This window comes from Heterocephalus glaber, unplaced genomic scaffold, assembly GCF_053883595.1.
Source record: "Heterocephalus glaber isolate CG9 unplaced genomic scaffold, H.glaber_assembly_v1.0 deba00001624, whole genome shotgun sequence".
NCBI classification, from domain to species: Eukaryota; Metazoa; Chordata; class Mammalia; order Rodentia; family Bathyergidae; genus Heterocephalus; species Heterocephalus glaber.
In genome coordinates, this window is record NW_028258391.1 from 23,918 (window position 1) to 46,108 (window position 22,191).

Here is a 22,191-nt window from a genome sequence, read left to right on the forward strand (position 1 = left end):
ACAGTGAATCCATAAGTCACGACCAGCATGGCATAAGAACAACTTGAGTTATGACCAGAAGTTTAGTTTTAACTTATGACCAGCCTTGAGTTATGACCCCAGTGCAACTGCTTGTGCTTCCAGATGGTCTCAGATACAGATTTAACCCTTTAAGAATTCTGGAAGGAACATTACCACATCCTTTCCTGTGTGGGGTTGGGAAATCCCGGGCCAATGTCTGTCAAAGGATACTGAGATCTGCCTGTATATAGGAGAGAGACTTTGAAGGCTGTGTAGAGGAGCCTGAGCCTGAAATTGACCAACTTGAGTTACAACCAGCCCTCACGAACGAATTGAGCTCATAAGTCAAGGGTCTACTGTAACAAAATTATTAGTAGCCACAATATGTTCCTGGAAATCAACTAAGGTCAATCTTGGCAAACTTGTGTGTCTGAAATTTGTGTGTGCATGTGCCTATACTTCCTCATTCTGTTGGTATTTTAGCTTTGTGGGATCTCAGGCTCCAGAATGTTTTTAAAAAAATATGTGCTTAATTTACTGAGCTTTTGCTTCACCAACTAACTGGAAGATCTTTGAGAAAATACTTCGTGCCACAGTTTTAACACCTAAGAATGGATCAAAAGCTTCTCTTTCCAGAATAGCACACTAACAGCTTTTTAGGTGCAGATGTTTTCAATGCTTTAAACAAAATAAGTGACTATATGTACACTTTTAGTCCTGTGATGGGGGGTTGGTGTAGATATCTTTCAGTGTTTTGTACCTGCACAATGCAGTTAAAGGGTGGCTCTGAAAGGATTTTTTGGTGGAGAGAGAGATTTCTGTCTAAAAACTGTCAAACAGGTCTGTGTTGCTTATTGCACCTACGTTAGGATCCTTAGGCTTAATCTTTCCTCCCTCTTGGCAAACTGAAAGATTCAAGGGGGTGGGGGGTACCATAGATCTGGGGGAGATGTAGCCTGAGGAAAGTGGGTCAGTAGGCTGAGAGACAGGGGACAGATCTCTATTCAATTTCCGAGACTGTGCCCTTTGTCAGAGTTGCCTACAGACACAGTGCCTGTGTGTTCCAGTTTTGCAGAATTACCTTCCCTGGTTAGAACCCAATCCCCTCACCCCAGGGTCTGCACAAATCCTTCCTGATCAACACCCTGCCCTCTTTCTCTTTCTCTCTCTCTCAAGCTGTTCATCCTCCCTGGGCATGTCTGTGATTTGGGCCATCTGAGGAATTAACCATTTCTCTAGCAAGGTCTCATCTATGCTAACTGCAGGGGAATATCTTGACTCCATTTTAAGCTGGCTCCTCTCCCTGTGCACTTTTGATTCACCTTCTCTTGAAGGGGAAGCTCCTTGGGAGGGACCCTGTGTCCAGCCCCCCTGCTAGCTTGACTGTGGTGGGGGCATTGGGGCCAATTATCACATGGGAGCAGAGATTCTGCCCTGGGACCAGCACTGGGACGTAGCTTCCAGTCCTCTCTGAAGAGCCAGAAATGCTCCACAGGGCCCTGCAGCTCACACCTGAGGTTCTTAAAAAAGGTGTAAAGATTAACTAACTGCTGCACTGGGGGATGAATTACCCACTCACGACAGGCACCCAGGTGTGCAGAGAAAACTGCAGAAAGTGGGCCAGTAGAGGAGGAGGGTGGGTGACCTGGTACAGTGGTGTGCCTGGAGTAGCTTACCTGGCTGAGGGGAGCACCATCCCCAGCTTTCTCCTGGGTCCTGAGGCTGGTGTGCAGGTACCAGGGTTTACACTCACCTTCTTTCCTCAGCTCTGAGGCCTGAGGGTCATTATACCAAAATATTTTTATAATTATTTTGTTTTTTAATAGGAAACAGAAATAGAACTTTTGCAAATGAGAAAGAGACCAAGAGATTGGGGGAGGAGAAAGGGATGAAAAAAGAATTAAGATGTGTTATGTACATGTACCAACTCCTCACAATGAATGCAACCACTATGTACTGCAAACATGTACTAATAAAAGAAAAGAAAAACATTTTTTTCTGTTTTACTTTCCTACATTTTCTTTTTCTGTCTCTCACTAATCCCAGGACAGGAGTTGGTGCCCCTCACTAATCCTGGGATTTAAAAAAGTCCCTTTTGACCTCCAAGCTTGAAATGGTAGGAGCAAGAATCTTACGTGGCTCGTTTCTCCAACTTTTGTTTTGAGTACATCAGAAAGTTGCTGCACTGAGACCTTATAAGCAGTGCACAGCACATTTCTTATTCTTTTTTTAAGAGTAGGAAAACTTTATTGGGAGAAAGAGAACTTCTGCCTAAGAGAGACAGAAGGGGGACCAGAAAGTGGGTTGCCTGCCCACCCCACTTTTCAAAGATGTTTTATACAGCAAAGCCATGTGGTGAGGCAGGTACAAAGTGGGACAAAACTATAAGACCCAATGGAAATTTACAAGGGGGGCATGAGGTGGGACAAAACCATGATCAACCAGGAAGATTACATGTACAGTCACCCAGGTAATATTGATTAAATGGGGATCAAATGGGGGAGCAAGTCACATAGCAAGCATACAAGGATTTTCAGTAAGGGTGGGGGTCAGGGATATTTCCTGGACAGGCTGGGTTAAGACCTTGACACCCACCCAGGTGATTAATACCTATTTAGGATATCAATCACTGCTATTTATCCCCAGGGGAAGTACAGGGGTATGTAGTTTCTTTCCCTTTCAATTCTGGCCTTCAGTGAAAGTGTCTTGATTGTCCTCCATGTTGGCTCCTTGCTGTGTTGGCTCCTGGAGGACTGGCCCTGTCTAACTGCACATGAGATATCTAATTAACTTATCTATCTGGAATATTCCCCCCTCTGAAGAAGTACCCTTAACTGGCATGAAGGGGCAAAGGGCGAAGACCATTCTGGCTACTTCCAGCTGAAGAGGGTCGTAGTTGTGATCAGCAGTTAGAGTTACTCTACGGAGAGTCTATCTAAAGGCCCTTGATAGGTGCCAGGCATTGTCATCTTGGTAGCCATATAGCTTTGAGTCTGGAGGAGACAAAGCCAAAGAAACAGTTAAGAATACATGGGCCAAATAATAAGGTCAGCAGGATTGCTATGAATATAGCCAATAAGGGTTTCCACTGGGAGGAACTAGTAATAGCCTCCCACAAAGAGGAGAAGGTGCAGGGGACTTCAGAATCCAACATAGAAGTCATATTGTATAGTTTAGCGGTTATGAGCTGTTTACAAGGTTGAGCTGGTGAATCCCGGTAAAAGAAGTCTAGAACATTTGTTACTGGTTCCATTTGTATGACTGCTTGGAGTTTGGAAGCATCTAGGCAAGAAGAAACAAAACTTTTAAGAAATTAGAGCATGTATAATCTAGGCGTGAGCGCACTAGAATGGAAGGGCAGGTTGGGGAGAAAGTTGCACTTAGAAATTGAAATGGTGATTGTAACCTGCTGGCTCTTAGATTCTTTTATTGATAAGGTTTATGTATAAGTCTGATACTTTGTTATAAATCTGTCTCTTATCTAAGAAGATAAGAGACAGTTTGAAGAACAAATCTTGCTCAAGAAATTTAAAACTCTAGCTGAGCTCTTATAGATTTTACTATAGTTTTTTCCTAATGATCCATAACTGTGGTCAACTACTGGTATAGCTAGAAATTGCCAGAAGGGGTCAGTGACTGGAGCCCACTTTTATATCTAGCTTTATTACTATGGCATTATTTTGTACCTCTTTTGGTTATTCTTTTCTGCTGGGTGTTTAAGACCAAGTTAAAATGAGACCTGTGTCAATCAGTATGAACCTCTTTCTATCTATCAAGGTCAGTTAAGTCTCCTCAGGCATTACTTTGGAACCATACATAGTGACAGCTGTCAGGATGGATCACAGCCTTGCTCTACCATGTTGCTTTCAGTGAAAGCCTGGGAGATTTTTCCCTCTTTGTGATCCTTCTTTGGCACATAGTACATTTGTCCTCTGGTGCCCAGCAGTCTCCCTGCTCAAGAGGTTAAGTGACTTACCAAAGATGTTGGATCCTATAGGAAAGGTTCCTTCACGTCCTGGATTCTTTGTTGACCTTGAGGGGCCAGGGCCAAAATATTGGCTGTCCTCTTAGCCCAGTTATATTTCTAGTTTTGGTCTCCAAACTTTAGTTGTTGAACACCCAGAAGAGAAGATCAGTGACATAAGTATTTCAGTAGGAGCAGTGAGCTTAACTATTATAATACTTAGTACATCAAGCACTTTTGAAGTATAAAGCACAGTTAGAGGGCTGTTATTTTACCAACCATGGTTGGTAAAATGTTAACAGACAATGGTTATATATTATATAGAAAAACTTAAGATCAAGAGCCACAGGTAGTATTTTAGCATGACAATCATGATGATATCTTCTTTGTAACACTTACATATCTATCTTAGTACAGAATAGTCTTTCAGTCAAACACCTGTATCTGATCACAAGACATTAAATGACATAAAGAAAACTTATTTGTTATCCTTTAGTAGGATGCCATCTAAGGAGAACATACATATTGGCCTATAAATGTATCTTAGGAGTTCATAATGTCTAGCCTCTAATTTTATTGTGACATTGTTTCAACTGTTTGGTGATTGAGCATCCGTAAGTGTGGTGACACATATAACATACATCACATAAGTTTTTAAGATAACTATTATTTGACTGGTTTTTTCATGTTGGCTTGACATGTACCTCTTATCAAAATTAGCTGGAGTGTAAGAGAAAGACAGATACCTGAGTCAAAAAAGATCATTACCATAAACAATATTTTAGAAGACCTGTACACCTAGAAGGCATGAATGATATTTAGTACACCATGAAATAATGATGAGTATCAGTTACATGAAACCCTTTGTCCCTTAATTTTGTTTTGTATCAAGAATATTTTAAATAAAACTTTGTTTTCCCACCGAAAAGTTAGACCATGACCAATGTATACATATCACAACAATATGTTTAGCAATGTATTTTGCACAAGGCTATGGAAATTATTGGGGTCCCCTTTGTGAGCAAAGGCTGGAATAAATTTTTCCAGGCAGCCACTCCTTTATTTACCAAGGGGAGTCCTGTCCCATAGTTTTCCTAAGCCCAAGAGTCTTTAATTATTTTAACAAATTTTTAGATGACCTATGAGAGCCAGATCATAACAATTAACATTAATTTTGACCAATGAAAGTTTCCTGATATTATACATAGACAACAATATGTACTGCATTTGTAAAACCAGTTAACATTATTTGGATCATCTGGCGACCTGGGGGAAGCATGTCTTTAATTATATTTATCTATATGCTAACTTGAGTTATAGGCAAACATCTTAAAAAATCCAAAATCCCAAAAGAAAGAAACTCAAACATAACAGCTGTACATGTTGTAACAAATTGAACAGGCAGACAAACACACACGTAAGACAACTTTTTTTTTTTTGTATTAAATTCTTTTATTGGTACATTGTAGGTATACAACACAATTACATTTCTCATTGGGAATTGTACCTTTACATAATGCATCTTGGTTCTTATTTTTTCCCCATTCCTAGCCCTCCCTTCACCCCCTCCACCCTTCCCTATTTACAAAGACTTTATTTCCATTTTTTCCATTTCTCAGCATTTTTCCTTTCCCTTCTTTCTTTTCCCCTGCCTCTCCCACTACCCCTACCCCTTTGGACCTTTTCTTCCTATTTTACATTATCGATTATTCATTCTAATCATTGGTACATTTTAGATATACAATATAATGACACTCATCATTGGAAATTTGCACCTCTACATAGTCTCTCTTGGTTCTTATTTTTCACCCGTGCCCAGCCCTCCCTTCAACCCCACCAGTCCTCCCTATTTACAAAGATTTTGTTCCTATTTTTCCATTTTTTCATATTAATCCCATTCCCTTCTATCCTTTCCCCTAGCCCTCCCACTTCCTTCCCCTTAGCTCCTTTTCTTTCTATTTCACATCACCTATTATACATTTAGTTCTTATTTACACTTTCAGTTTCTCACGCCAGAGAAACTATTTGGTATTTATACATGTGTGTCCTATTTATTTCACTTAAGAGTATTGCCTCAATGTGCATCCACTTAGCTATAAATGTCTCTAATTTCTCATTTTTTATGGCTGAGTAGTACTCCATTTTATTAAAAAACCACATTTTCTTGATCCAGTCTCCAGTTGATGGGCATTTGGGCTGTTTCCAAGTTTTAGCTATTACAAACTGCGCTGCTATGAACATGGGTCCACATATATCACTGTGGTATGATTCTTTTAATTCTTTGGGGGAAGATCCCCAGCAGTGGAATAGCGGGGTCAAATGGGACTTCCAGTCCTAGTTCTTTGAGGTATCTCCATACTGATTTCCACAGTGGTTGCACCAGTCTACACTCCCACCAGCAGTGGAGCAGGGTTCCTCTTTCCTCACAGCCCCACCAGCATTTGTTATTGGTTGATTTCATGATAGCATCCATTCTTTCTGGAGTGAAGTGGAATCTCAGCGTTGTTTTCATTTGCATCTCTTGAATGACCAGTGATGTTGAACATTTTTTCATGTATTTATTTGCTATTTCTACTTCTTTGTGTGAGAAATGTCTGTTCATTTCAGATGCCCATTTTTGTATTGGGTCTTTAAATTTGGGAGATCTGATCTTTTTAAGTTCTTTATAGATTCGAGATAGTAGACCTTTGTCTGAGGAAGAGCAGGTGAAGATTTTTTCCCACATTGTGGGTTGAGAGACAACTTGTTTGTAAACCAGAGTGCATGCAGATGTATTTGGCCAAGTTGAATTACAATAACTTTGATAATTTGTAGATTTATAACTATAAATAAGACTAGTCAGAACTTTGTAGATCAATTACAGAGATCTCTTGTAATAAGAATCAAAAGAAATAAAAATCAGGGCCGGGATTTAGTACAGTGGTTCTGGTGCTGGCTGCATAAGCGCAAGGTCCTGAGTTCAAGCCCTGGTACAAAAAAAAAAAAAAAAAAAGGAATAAAAATCTTCTACCTCTGTGAAAACAAAGAACATTTTAAGATGGGCCTAAGCTGACAGTTTAACTGACTGGAATACCCAGCTATACAGGCTTCTCATTGTTGCTTTGATAACCATAGTTGTTTGACAGCCACATGTAATTGTTCCCTCTAAAGGGACAGACTATTAAAGGTAATTTTAACTATCTCTAGTGGGGGTCTGTTCAGGCCAGGTTTGCATGTAGAAGAGACTAGGTGATGCTCTTTGGAGCTAAGAATGAATTTCAAGCAGTGAGGGAAGAAGGCCTGCCAAGGCTCCAACCTCCTGTGCTGCAGATGCCTACCTATGACAGTTTTTCCCATTTTGAAAAAAAAAAAAGGAAAAGAAGTCATCCCTATCTATCCCTCTTGTTCTGTGCCCAATCTAAGGTGTCCCTTAGACTTTATCTCATCCAGTGCCAGTGACGGCAGACTAGAGGTGCAAGGAAGTGGCCAGAGCCAGGTTAGCTGTTCTTACCATTCTCTAATTTTACCAGAAGACTGAAAGATAAATCTGGACTAAAACTTTTACATTTATCTTTTGAGAGTTTCAGGACTAAACCCAGACCAGTTTTCTATATGGCCCAGTGATAAATGAAGGTCATCTTTGCTCTGGAAGGATTCCAGGAAGGGGAAACTCACCATTCTGGAAGCTTTGTCTTGAAATCCAGCAGCCACAGTAGAGGGAAGTGCCTTGAATTAAACTGCGCTATTTCTCAGGAGCAGGGAAATGGAGAAGGGACAGAAGAGTGCCTTTAAGCATGGCACAAGAACTAAATCTTCAGCATCTCAGGTGTAGAAGGAAAATTAAGATCTGGAGCTTTTCCAGAGTGGATCTGTGGTCCTTAGCAAAACATGTCTCCAGAGACAAAAGCTATGACTGACTCCCACTGCATTGCCAAGCCAAAAATCAAACCAATAAGCAAAGAACACAAACGGCTGCTTTTTGCCTCTTGATAGAGAATGAAAGTGTTCTAACTATATTGTTTAGGGCTTACCCTTTTAATGAATTACTCTGAATCTGCAATATCTAATTTATGATTGAAATACCCTACAGGCTATTAAGCAGCTCCCTGATGTAGAAACACTCCCAGAACCATGTCTCACCTTTTATTAAAATACAAACTGAAATGGTGTCCTGTAGTCAGGCATTTAGAAGTGCTTGTTTGAATTTCTAGAGTGCGGTCTGGGAAAGAGATCCCTAGGTGTCTGTCTCTTGGGTTTTTCTATAAGCTAATAGAGGGGTCACACAATCTCACTATATCCTGCTATCTGAAAGCCACAAAAGCCTGTCATTTCAAGCAATCTCCTTAGCTGTTTTAGAGTCTTGGGCTATGGAAAGGAAAGAATTGGTTTAATTCTTTCTTCCTCCAGTCTTTGGGTTCCCTTAGATATACTAAGGCCTAAATATTTTACCTAAAGGCTGCAAAGTTGTGCCTTAGATCTAGAAATATTATAATCCCTGCCTGTTAGAAAATTCAGCAGAGCAGATATCTTGTCTAGAAACCTCTTCTGAAGGGGCACATGACAGCATACCATCTACATATTGCAAGACTGTGACTTGGGAAAAACTATAGTATTTTCTTTTATCAAATCAGGATGTAGGGATGTCCTATTTTTCCCGATAGTTGACAATTTAAAATAATTGAAGGACTTAGTTCTCATGTTTCTTAGACCTTCAAGAATACATGCCTGAAAATGTCTTCTATTTAATCTCCTATCTGATTGGCAGGCCAGTGGGGGTCTTGTATAGGAACTGCTTCTGTTCTAGTAGAAACCAGTTGTTCCACTGGCTACCTGTCTTTTTGAGCTTCCAAAATTAAAATATCTAACTCTATGTATAGTAGCAGGTTGTAATACTACTTGTCTCTCATTAGAAATCAATGTTTGATTTAAGAGCAACTTCACATCTTTCTAATCTAGTCCATAGGTCTGAGTAAATCCTCTAAAGACCTCAATGTACATATCAGAGTCATCTGAAAACTTTTAAGTCTCATTTGATCGTCTAAGATTACTGAGAGAAAAAGACATATGAACACAGGTAGTCCCATATTTGCCATTTACTTCCTGCAAAGGATATTGTCTTTGAGTGACCGCAACAACTTAGCTAAGGATGGATATACCCTCGTAGAGATTCATTATGGCTGGCTTAGAAAGTCTACCCTCAGCACCTGGTGGTAAAGGCTTAAAGTTCTCTTGGAAACTTTTCTCAGGTTCTAAAGGGCAAGGAGTAGCCTCAGGCTTAGAGGTATGGAATGTCTTAAAGGTGAGGTATCTCTCATTTTTTTATATCCCACATTTACATTTAAACACAAGCAAGAATTACTTAGTTAATGAAAATCTCAACATAAGATGATTTTGACCATTTTTTCTCTTTGACAGTACAATTCTAATTGTGAGATAGCATCATAGTACTTTCCCCTGTGTACTTGACTTTAGGAGATAGGCACATCACTCTCGGGTGTAGAGAAATACTAAATTGCTCCTTAATATATTTCAAAGGAGTAAGAGGTTCAGATATGGAGTTTCAATTTGAAACAAGAGAAACAAATATATCATCTCATAAGTCTCTGCTTGATTCCTGTGCCCCCTAGGGCATCCCCAGGACATCCCCCAAGGTTTATACCACTCCAGGGTAGGTAGCTACTGTCTGGAGAGAGACCTAGAAAATAAAACCCAACTGGACTATCTACCCTTTACCAGCGCGGGATCTTATCTTCCTCAGGGAACTCATATCCTTACTGCAGTAGGTACTCTCAAAGCACAAGTTACAATTGACTTCAGCCATAACAGTCATGTTTAGAGAAGGAAGTATTGCTCCCAAACCAAGAGGTTTAAACCACTGCTTTCTAGTTGCTTGAAAGAGAGAGAAGAAAATAAGTCAACAGTCAAATTAGGGACTTCTCCTCCAAAAGAGATCACCTCCAAAGATTGTTGAGAGATTTTGCCCTGGGCCCTAGGGCAGAGAAAGCTCTGAGAAATTTCTGTTATCTATCCATTCATTTAGGCAACTTTTATTAGCAAGACAAGGCTAGTCCTTTAAGGTCCACTTTAAATTCACTAAATATTTGAAACTCATAGGTCCTCCTAGCAGCCCACAATGTGCATAGTAAAGGCGCCTTTATCAACTTCCTATGCGCATGCATGGAGGAAGAGAAAGGCTGAGCAAAATAGTCTCATATTCTATTTAGCGTGTGAAACACAAATGCAAGTTACTGATTGTTATTTTCCCTAGTGCAAGGCAAAACAGGTGTTTCGAGTTGCCTTAGTCTGACTTTCTGGAAGGAGGAGTAGTCTGACTACAAGGAATTTTCAAATGAACTCTCAACAAGTTGGAGAAAAGTTTAAGTGGAGTTTTTAACTCACTAGCAGAGAGAAAACCCCCCAAATAAAGCTCAAGCTGGTTAAACATCCAAAAAAATCACCATATAGCATTTTATAAGTCCACAGTCAACATTCTAAAGTCCATAACCTATCAGAAAAGGCATTTTTCTCCCCTACACACATAAATGATGAAGACCATGCCTAGGAGGGGGAGAGAAGGTTCAGGTAGCTTTTAATCTATCAAAGGTTTGATTTTTTTACATTTATCTAGAGGTCTGACTTACTAGTAGTAGAGAAAGCAGTCCAAACCTGTAGCTCAACTCTTAACAGAGGCTTAAGAAAGGGCTCTGAGGGCATCATTTCAGATCACTCTGAGACAGAGGATATCTGATGATCACTGACAGAGTTCCCTTTTCACCTCACTGAAGAGTCCAGGTAGGGACAAGATGTGGAGATTTTCTGCTGATTACCCGGATGGGTTGTTGGGAGCTAGTTTTTTCTGAGTGACCTTTGGGTATCCACCAGAGGGTAGCCCTGGCCATGACCCCTCAGTTGTCACCTCAGTTTCTGCTAGTTCCACGCAATCAGAGATCTGTCTCTGAAAGGAACCCAATTGCCTATCTGGTCAACATTCCACCCACCTGCCATTGGTGTCAATGGGAGTGGCAATTCACCAGAGGGCAACTAGAGAAACCTGTCCTCTGCTTTGAGAGTGGCCGTTGCCCTAAAGGCAATTATTAGCTGGCAGAATAACCACCATTTGGGATTCTATAAGGGACAGATAAAAGCCTGAACTGTTTTTATCTGAGACAATTTCATAAGAGACCCATTTTACATTTTTAAGCAACTAAGTCCAAATGTAACACATACAAAACAAGAATAAAACATAATTTTAACAAAATACAATGCATAAGCAAAACAAGAAATTTGCAAACATTTAAAACACACAACTTAAAATTAAGACACTTTTAAATCAAAGGACAAAACAAAGGCCAGAATTTATATGAAACGAAAAACAGAATCTATGAAACAAATGTCCAGAGCCTGTGAAACAAGTTACAACCCATGATGCAAAAAGACCAAAGTTAGAATCTATGGAACAAAAGCAAACTCTTACTTCTGACCATTAATCTTGGTGGAACGTCCAAAATGATATAGGGGTAAGAGATGTAACTCCCAAACCTACTAGATATCCGAAATGCGAGTTCATGTTCTCTAAAATTGAAGAATGAATTCTAAGAACAATGAGGGTTAAGAGTAGGAAAAAATTATTGGGAGAAAGAAAGCTTCTGCCTAAGAGAGACAGAAAGGGGACCGGAAAGTGTGTTACCCCACATTTCTTATTTTTTTCTAGTTGGAAAAAAAATTTCAACCTACCTTTGCAATAAGAGATCCCCAGCCCCCTCTTTAATAAAGTACTTGACAGCCAAAAACATCTCATATTATCACACCAGTAATTGTTACATTTCATACCATGTAGGTTTCCCTCTGAAACCTCAATCACATTCGGATACTGTGGTGGGGGCTTAAATGTAGCAACTAATGTTCTGTTCCAACAAGCATTTATTCACCTCTAATCTTTTTATTGACCCTTTAAGTGGAATTTGTGCTCCTGGGTGTAGAAGCAGGGCTTTGAGATCGAGTTCCATGGTTTCTTTTGGTTCTTTAGTGAAGACTCTAAGACCCTGAATGGCATCAGGAGATGCATTTGTTGGTTCAGGTTTCCGATGAAAGCATGAAATCTCACTGACTTGCTGAACATTGTGGTTTTGAATCAGGGCTTTGGAGATGAAGCTGTGAAACCTCCTAAACCAAAGCTCTTAACAGAAATCACCAGCTACAATTTGCTTATTGGCTTTGCTGCAAAGTTTTACCAGTGGCTGTGATGTCTTATGAGTAAGAATATTTTCTGATATTTAATCAAAATCTCACTTGCTGTTTTCAAAATCTGTTGCTTCAGACAATTGAGGCATCTGGGCTGTTTTGACAGGACTACTTCATACACCTAAGGGCTGGCCTTCCCCAGACTAAATAAATCAGGTGTCACCCTATATTTAAAAAAATAAAAGCTCTTATCCTAGACTTTCCTTTTATTTTTTGTTTCTCTTTTAGGTCCTTGCAAATGTATCAACACATACTTCATTCTTTAGCCAGTGAGGTTAGTTTTTATTACTGATGGCCATAGTGGCATTCTAAACTTGAATTTACCATTTACTGTAGGTTTGACTGACCCAGTCATGGCTAGGCAAAAACAAAATCAAAAATGAAAATGAAAATGAAAACAAAGCACCAAAAACAAAGCCCTGACAACTTTCACCATGTTACCATCCTTTACCTCCATCCCCCTTCTCGTGCAGAGGACAAAGCAGTCTCTTTAACAGAAAATGGTGAGAAACATGTTTCTTGTTTTTTTAAATGATGAAAGATAATTAAGTCAGTTGGTTGCAGGTGCAGCTCCCTGCACTGTGGACATGGGTGCATGCCTGTCACTCCGAAATTGTCCCCACTGTTGCCCTTGAGCAAGTCCCTTTTACCTGTGGCAATTGGAATGTTTGGCCAGTGGTTGAATCACAACTACTAATTTAAACTGTATTACTAATTTACAACTAATATACAACTGTAAATTTCACAGGTGGTACCTTCACTCCAGAGAGGCTTCTTCTAGACACAGAGAAAAGGAAAAGAAAGAAGATAGAACAAAGAAATGTACTCGCTAATGCCCAGGGCCAAATGTCTTAAGGACTGGCAATCACAAATGTGGAAATACCATCTTTGCCTCCATGACTGAAGAGGCACAGAACTATCAGCTAAAGACAAGCCAAAAAGAAATTTTCTTTTTAAACAAAGGTTTTGGATTAATAGTGTTACATGTGACACAGATCACTTCAGGCTCCTTTAGAAACTTAGATATGGTATAAGATAACTTTAATTACTTACAGTGCAGAAATCTCTTCTACTGCTGTGGGAATCTAAGTCAACATCAGACATCCCTCATGTTTTTGATCTTGAACACTGTCATAACTGAGTATCGAACGTAGGATATGCAGGTGAGGGGTCATTCTTAGTGAAATATGTTCTAAAATCTCTGAGGCAGCGTTTACCTTATCATTAAAGATGTTGGTGGTGAAGAAAGTTCTTATCTTTGAGTCTTTGATAGCTGTTACAAATCTTTTAAGCACTATTTCTTATGTCATTTTTGTCAAATCAAATTTAAGTAATAATTCTTCATCCTAGTCTTATGATATCTCAGGGTGCCTTTAATTTTTTCATTTGGTACTAAAATGTTTTAGTTTACAAAATCTTTCACAGATCTTTCTAATACAATACTTTATTTAAAATAAATCACATTACCCTTGGCTGAAAGAGAAGTACAAGTTATGATAATATCTTACCATAACACTGATAGATCTGACACCCCTACCACTCCCACCCCCATCCAGCCACCCCAGTCAGAGCCTGTTCTTACATCCTGCTGCTCCCCTGCCCGATTCTGGGAGCATTGCCTACTCTACTAGGACACAACACACCCACCCTACCTGCTTGGTCACAGTGTCCATTGCTATAGCCACATACTCAGCCATTCTCTTTCTGTTGCTCCAGTCTCATCCCTCCCCCCAAGCCTCACCCCACCTAAGTTCATTCCACTAACCCCCTAAAAGACCCATAAAAGACCTAGTTTAATAAACTGGATGGAGACTCTTCTTTGGAGTTACTCCAGGAGGTCCCTCCCAAAACCCCAAAATTCAAACTGGCTGTGTTCTTTACTGGCTCATCAGCGTTTACCTAGCAAGGATCATGATTTTAGGAACCTATGTCATGAATGGTGTTGTTGCTTGGTGAATGAATCACAGTCTGTGCCATCTTGGAAATAACAGTAAACTTTTAGGTGGACAGCAAAGCAGTAATTAAAACAACAACAACAAAGATTATAGCAATTAAGATTTTTAGGAGTTATCCTGAATCTGGGGTCCATTTTCTGTGCCAGAGAACTATGACTGTGTATAGGTCTGTATGTGGGAAAACTGATTTAGATGACGTTTTTGGTGAGGAGGGGGGTCCTGGGAACAGAGCATTGAGTGACACCTGAAGGATGGTGAGAAGCTGGCTCTCTACAGAGAGGAGGCAAAGAAGGAGGATGAGAAGGAAGAGAAGGAGGAAGAAAAAAAAAAACAGGACAAGGAACAGAAAGGGGAAGAGGAATGGGATGGGGAAGAGAAGAAGAAAGAGGAGGAAGCAGGAAGATGAGGAGAGAGGAGGGTGAAGAAGGAGATGGAGGAGGAAGAAAAGAGCTGGATATACAAAGATCTGAGATGCTCAGGGAACCTTAAGAAGCTCAGTGAGGCTGGAGGGTGGAGAGCCTGCTAAAAGAAGAGGCCAGCTCGGGAGGGATTTGGTAAAATAAACTATTGAAAGATTTGATCTTCTCCCTACAAGCAGAGGGAAGCTCTGTTCTGAAGGTGTTGGAAGAGGAGGAAGAAGGGGGCGGGAGAAGGAGAGAGAGCAAGAAGAGGGAGAACAAGAAAAGGTTTGATTTTAGAAAGCTGACCCTTGTGGCAGTGTGAAGACTGGTGTGTTGCCCAGTGGCCCAGCCTTGGGAGTCACCGTGGTGGGTGCCAGGCAGTGGTGGTGAGTGCCTGTATGGACAGAGTTTACTCTTCACTCTTGTCAGGGCTGTGGGGGTGAAAGAGCCCTGTCATGGCATGCACCGTACGGCACGATTGGAAGAAGCTTAGGTCAGAATGAAGAGCTGTTTGGATGAGGAGCCAACACCTCAGATCTGGGGCCAGTTCCCCTTAGTGTCTTGCTGTCTCCTCTGGGGACCTGGAAAGTCATCTTGCATGTGGGTCTCCGTGACTGCAGGGGAAGCCCAGCTCTGTTTGGAGGAGGAGCCTGAAGAGGTGACGGGTATACATCTGAGTCTTCCAGAGGGACAGGTCATTAGATGGAGAGGACAACTGTAAGATGAAGGAATGTGGGATAAGGCTACTGTTCACACCTCAATCCCTATGGTGTCAATTTGGCTTCCTGGCTGCTCAAATGTGCACTGAGGAACAAGGGATAGGAGGAGAGATAGGTGGATCTATTCCCCACCTTAGAAGGAGGATGTCTTCTCTCAGCCTTCTCCATTCCCTTCCTGATGTTCTCTTCCTTCCTTTGTTTCCCCCAGTCCACAGGCTGGACTGCAACTCAGAGAGAGGGAAGATTCCTTCTTACATATTTGTGCACATGTTAGTGCCATATTCCACCTCTGCAGTTGGGCAGCACCCTGTTAGCAAGCTTCAGAGGAGGGAAGGCCCTGTCAGCTGTGTGCCTTTTGCAGTGGGAGAGAGCCACCTTCCACCTGCCGGGGACAGTTGTGGTGAAGGGGGTTAAGTCAGGCTGGGAGGGAGGAAATCTAGAGGTGGAACACAGAAAACCCACAGAGGAACTTTACCCAATTCTGCTTTGTGGCTTCTGTAATGAAACTTCTTCCCCGTCTCTCTAGGAAATCATCAGTAGAATATAAATTTCTTTCTCTTTGATTTACAGAATTGGGTTTTGGGGGGACTGGCATTCGTTGAAGTGCTTTCTCCTACTTGATGGAGCACTGTGAAACCAGTTCAAGCAATGTAAAAGAAAAGGCTATGTATTTTGTACACATGTGTATGTATATTGGTTTTTGTTTTGAATTTTACTTGCAAACAGTTTTTGGTTACTCATGAGGTCTGTCAGCCTCAAAACTCTGTATTACTGTTGATTCGTGAAAGAGAAGAATCCAGTACTGCCAGGACCCCGGCACAGTATTCTATAATTACATTATATTTCATAATTGTTTGGAGCTGGGCTATTTGTCCAATTCCATCACACATGATTATTTCCTTCTCTTGCCTTGTAAATTGGATAAAGCTCTTATCAGTATTCTCCCAGCCATAGGAAACCGCCTGAATTTTGCAGGCCCTCACACTGTGCTCAGAGAGAATTTTCATGTATCTAAAAATACCAGGCCTGGCATGATTTGTTTAGCACTGTTATTGTGGAGCTAGCTTTTTGACTCAACCAGTTCCTGCTGCAGAAAGCAAAGATTACCATGAGCAACAATCCATAGGCAGGAGCATCATAGCTGGCCAGTATTAGAAACAACCGTGGTATTTGCTGTCTGGGGGTCAGTAGATGGGGCCTGAGGCAGAGCAAGGCCAGACTGGAACTTGTCCAGATGGGCAGCCAGGAAGGCAAGCCTCCTAGAGTCTCTTGTAAGCTCTCTCAGGCTTGTTCTGCAGCACATGGCTGGGCCACTTGTGCAAGGAGAGGGACATTCTGGGAAGGCTGTTGAGGCTAGAGCCGGCGGGGAGATGGGCAGCATGCAGAGCTGATGTGTGTCCCCATCTAGCCATCTACCACCTGCACATGTAGCTATGGGCAGAGAACCAAGTGCTTGAACACAAATCTGCTTTCCATCCAGTCTTAGGATGGAGGCAGAGCTAGCATTATCCCTATTTACAGAGAGGACATGGTGGCTTAGAGAGTTTTCTTATCACATGTGCAAGTCAGAGACTTCATTGTGACTTGAACCTTTGCTTTCTGACTTTGTGGCTAGTGTTCTTTCTGCTAGCTTTTACTGGCTTAATAAAATCCCTGGGGCAAGTGCTTTCTAACTGCAAAATGTAAGCCTGGAGTCAGAGAAAGGCTGAAATGTCTGGGTTTGAACTTCTTTAGATGTCAGATATATTTCATCAGAGGGAGGAAAGACAGAGAGGTTTGTCTGCTCAAGGGACTTCTTCAAGCTGATTTGTTTATGTGTAAGCCAGGAGACATTTGATGACACATCCTCAAGGCTGGAAATGTGTAGGTAACCGAGACCCACACTTGGGCTTGAGGTCACATCCATTGTGCTATGTTTAGTAGTTAAAATTAAGGCAGCCCTAGTGACAGCAGTCCTAGCTACCACAGAGTGACCAAGGGTGTAAAAAGACCCCCAACTGTATGTTTCAAGAGCTGGACATTCTTCTAAGGAGGGACCACTAGTGCATCTTTGTGTTAGAGAAGTTGGGTATAATTTTGAAACAGCTTTCAATTTTCTTTTGTTTTTAGATGTAATGTTCTTTAAAAAATCATAATGCATCTCTCAGTTTTCCACAGTTCGATAATCTAGTTAAAATAGGAATGTCAAAAAAATTAAAATTTCCAAAGCAAATTCTTAGGTAAGGATTTATTTAAAATCTACTAATGTATTTATATATACAAATAACAAATATAAACAAATGTCAAAAAGCACAATCAAGTATTTAAATTTTTCTCTATTATTAAACCAAGAAAAAAGCTATTCACTGCAGTAGTTTTGTTTTTTTTTTTCTAAGAAAAACATTTCCTTTTTTTTTTGGTACCAGGGATCGAACTCAAGTCCTTGTGCTTGCGCAGCAGGTGGTGGAACCACTGAGCTAAATCCCCGGCCCCTAAGAAAAATATTTCTAAGTGGTCAGTCACTGAAAATTACCAGTAATATGCCACAGTGGACTTCACAATTTTATAAATGTCTTTTGATTTTTCTCATGTTTCTTTCTCATGTTTCATTTTGCACCCCACTTTGGTGTAAAAGTTTCCTCTTCTGGATGGGGCCATCTTTCTGATTTTTGTCCTTGCTCCTTCTGTGAGAAGGATCTTGGTGTTCCTGAGACAGCTCATTCTGTTTGATAGCCATGGCTGGTGCAACTATCTAGACACTGCAGTCTCTCATCCCCATTTTTCCCTAAAGTGGAACTGTTCCTATGCCATCAATCCTTTGGGACAGGAAGAGGGAGGTAAAAAACCAAAGCCTTAATGACATGGTAGTTCTTCCTTCAAGTTTAATTCATGAAAGAGGACCCAGAGAGGACCAACCAACATCCTCTTATTTCTGGAGAAAGTTTGCTTCAGAATCATTTCACTGCCTTGGATAGTGGATGCTAACAGGAAAGAGTCGAGTGCTCTCAGCCTCTTCCAGAGCCCTGAGGTCTATTTTCAACTGTTGTTACATGGAGAGAGCACAGCTGGCCAGTTCTCCCTGGCCAATGCACCTGGACAATGCTCTGGTTCCCTGCCCTGGTTCTCCAGCAGCTTTCCAGTTTGCCCTCGATGCCTTTTACCCCCCTGCCCAGCCTGTGGTTCTAAGTTACCAGTGGGGCTTGGCCAGATCTGTCTGAGCAGCATGGCAGTGCATGCCCGCTTCCTCTTTACCATTCATCAGGTTCATCTCTTTAGGATTAGAAATGACAATTACAAGGAACATGGATCCATTTCAAGGCTTCTGGCAGAGAGCCATGTGCCTGTTCTTTCTAACAATAGACACAAAAAGTTATATGCTAGGATGGAAGCAATTGCTTTCAGTTTCCAATTAAGACACTGATGCTTGAAGATGTATATGGACCTATGTTCCTTACTTGCAGGTGTCCGTTAGTATCACAGAGAAAGATACTTTGGAATATTCTGGTATTGATTCTTCTATACCCATTGAGTCAGAGTATCCATAGGGACCTCACCGTTAGAGGGAGTTGCTGGGGCTGCTAATTCATTGTCCTCTCTCTTGAGAGGCCTTGGTTAAGGGAAAATGATCCAGAGCTATTAGGAGACCATCTGACAACCAGGCCTGGTGTACTTTCCTGCAGCCTTCTGTCTCCCAGGGCACACAAGTAGCTCTCAGAAAAGCTGTCATTCTGTGAGAGAAAGTGGACCAATTGGTACTCAGGAAAATGAATGTGTGCTCTTGTCTTGTCCTGTTATTCTTCACCGCACCAGTGAGCACCTAGGATGGCAGTGAGAGCCTGGGTGAGCACAGGTCCTACTCCTGGCTCTGCTGTGGACTGGATAGTGATATGCTCACTTGGTTTCTCTGGGCTTGGTCATCTTGCTCAGAAAAAGGAGATGAGATTGGGTCACATGGAAGACGCTCTGAAATTCTAGGCTACTTTGAGATCGACTTAAAAAGAATTTCTTTACAATAAATAATATTGCATAAGTGACCTATTTACATCCTAGAAAACCAAAAACAGCAAGGTAAACAAAAATGAAATGAAAAGTCCATTGTCCCATGACCCTTCCAACCCTGAGACAACCTTCAGATGTAAATTCCCCTAGTTTGTGTGCAAAGGTAAACACATGGCTATGCCAGAGTGTATGTCAACATGGAAACTTATGTATTTTTATATAATATGATGTATTTTACAAAGAGGTGATTGTATTATATACTGTTTTGTAATTTGTCTCTTTAGTTGACATATCAGCAACTCAGGGGCACCTTTCCATGACTCTGAGTGCATATTTGACACCTTTAACATGGGGACAGATAGTCATTGATCTCAAACCTGGCTTGGAGGTCACCCTTTCTTCTGTTCTTCACTAGCTGTGTGACCTCAAGTAAGTGACTTCATCTCTTTAAATGACAATTTCCTCCCATGGAAAACGGCCCTCAAAGTAATTCTCAATTCCTGGAGTGCTTTGAGAGTTAAATCAGACATTGTATGTTAAATACTTCGTGTGTTGTCTGACCCATAAAAGGGTTCAGTATGTGTTAACTAAAAATGCTACATATAATTTCATTTTACTAATGTGCATCAGTTAAGCAATCATCTCTCAGCACTTACTTAGATTTGTCCTTGTTATTATATACATGATGCATTGACCATTTTTAGATAAATATTTCTATATATTCTTAAGACATATTCCTGAAAGCATAATTGATGAGCTAAAGGGCATGCACATTTTAGAGATGTCAAGACACAGAGCCAAGGTGCCCCATAGAAAGGTTAGGTCATTCTGTGACAGGGACTGTTTTCCACGTCTAGGGGATACGTGTTTCATTTTATTTTGTGCTTTGTATTTAAAGGGAAAGGAAAATGGGTGAAAATTGATGCCATTGTTTTATTTTTAATTAATTTTCATGTACATATTCTGCACATTTTTCTCTTGTGTTTCCTACTTATTGTTGATTAGTAGAAATGTTCATTCATTTAGAGTAGCCACTCTTCGCTTTCATTTATTAATCCCTGAGAGCCAGTTTTACACCCAAGTTCTGGGTTAAATGGGAGTGGTGAAGATGATGGCCCTAACCCTTGCCCTTGTGGATATAAGGTAGAGAGGGACATGGACATGAAATGAAGGACTAAAACCTACAGTCAAGGAGGATAATAGGAACATCCTAACTGTTGGATGGTCAGCATACTGAGAGGTTTCCCAGGGCAGTATCTAGGTATAAATGGGTTCCAGATATTTAGGTTGAAATAGGTTTAGGTCTTTTTTTTACTACTTGGTTCTTTGCTTTTTATTAATTTATTCAAAAAGTTTTGTTCAAAGTTCATGTTAACATCTTCTATGGTTTGGATATGGTTTGGATATATTTTGAGTGTGTCCCCCAAGAGATCATGTATTAAAATTTAATCACATTTAGCCATAAGTTTGGTTCATGTAACTACGAAGTATTGAGTCCACTTTGACGCTTCTGTGGAGTACTCCACCTAAGCCAGATCAGGGCGACACCCATCTCACCCCTGCTCATCATTTCAGCACCACCTTTCCCCTCTTCTTTCTTTCTCCCAAAGAAATAACTGCAGTTAGGGTTCTTGTCCAACACACACATGCTTCTCTCTCCTCAGTCCTGCTCCTGCATGGCTTAGGGGGTCAGAGTGGGTGGTGAGGTGGGCCCCATATTAACTTCAATGCTTCTTTCAATAAACACAGTTTCAGTCACTTGAAAAAAAAACAACTTTATCTGACTCTGGTGTGTAGGCGTCTGCCACTGGGAGGTGGCTAGGGTCAGATAAGGTGGAGCCCACACGATTAAATACCGATGGCTTTATAGGAAGAGAGACCAGAAGAGACACATGCACACTGCTTTCTTCTTTGCATGATGCCCAATGTCCCATGCCAGCACAAAGGCCATCATCCAATGTGGTCCCTTGACTTTTCACCTTCAGAACTGTTAGCCGAATAAACCTCTTTTCTTTATAAAGTCACCCAGCACCAGATATTTCATTATGACAATGAAAAATGAACTGATACGACATCTCAAATATTCAAAATTATGAACATTTATTAAATTTGGTATTTTACCTAGAAAGCCTGCCCCATGAGGTTTTTATTTTTAATTTTTGTTTCTACTGAAACCTCATCTTCTAAAGCTGAGCTCAGTGAAGCATGAAGTCTTGGGCTTCAGGTGATAGAGGCTAGATAGGAGAGATCACATCTTGATTCACTGAATAGTGAGAGGAAAATTGGTACTCAATTCTCTTTTCTGAGCTGTTTGATTTGTGGTATCTTATGGTCTTAGCACACTTATATGGTCCCAGGTTACTTTGGTGGTATAAAAATTTTCTGTCAAACTCATTTATGCTAGGATGTGAATGCTACTTACATTCTAACTGAGCATCATAAGAGAGAACAATACTTATATAAATGTGCATAAGTATTCCATTCATCCAAATTAGACTGAATGTGAGATGTAGAATTTTGATTAAACAAATCTTCACTTGCATTCTTAAGCCTTTGCACAAAAGTTGCACCTCCAGAAAGATATTGACAGCTGATAGGCACAGTATACCTGTTTAGAGAGTAAACTCTAAAGGCAGAATACCAGGGTTAGATTCTAGTTCTGATATTTACTAGCTGTGTGGCTATCAGCAAATCAATTACCTCCTCTGTGCTCCAACTTCCTCTGTACAGTGATAGTGATTGTACCCACCTCATAGTAAAGGTAAAGAGATTGATTTATTATATAAATGGTGCCTTGAACACAGCCTGGCTACTATGTCTCAATAAATAGTAGTAGTTCTTTTGAATAAAAATATTTCCTTGAGAAAAAATTAGAAAATTGTACTCGTCTTCTTACCCATGTCCTGTGGACGTCAGTACTTTAGTCCCTTGGGCTCCTTTCTACCTTCCTAAGC

At 40.7% G+C, this 22,191-nt stretch overlaps 1 long non-coding RNA gene across 1 annotated transcript; it reads left to right on the top strand.

Annotated features, from left to right (window-relative positions):
• The first annotated feature begins 5,502 nt into the window (after window positions 1–5,502).
• On the top strand, window positions 5,503–21,617 carry LOC147822407 (uncharacterized). The gene is made up of 2 exons (XR_015445707.1): window positions 5,503–12,687; window positions 12,933–21,617. It is a non-coding gene; the product is annotated as an uncharacterized LOC147822407 (long non-coding RNA).
• Window positions 21,618–22,191: the final 574 nt, after the last annotated feature.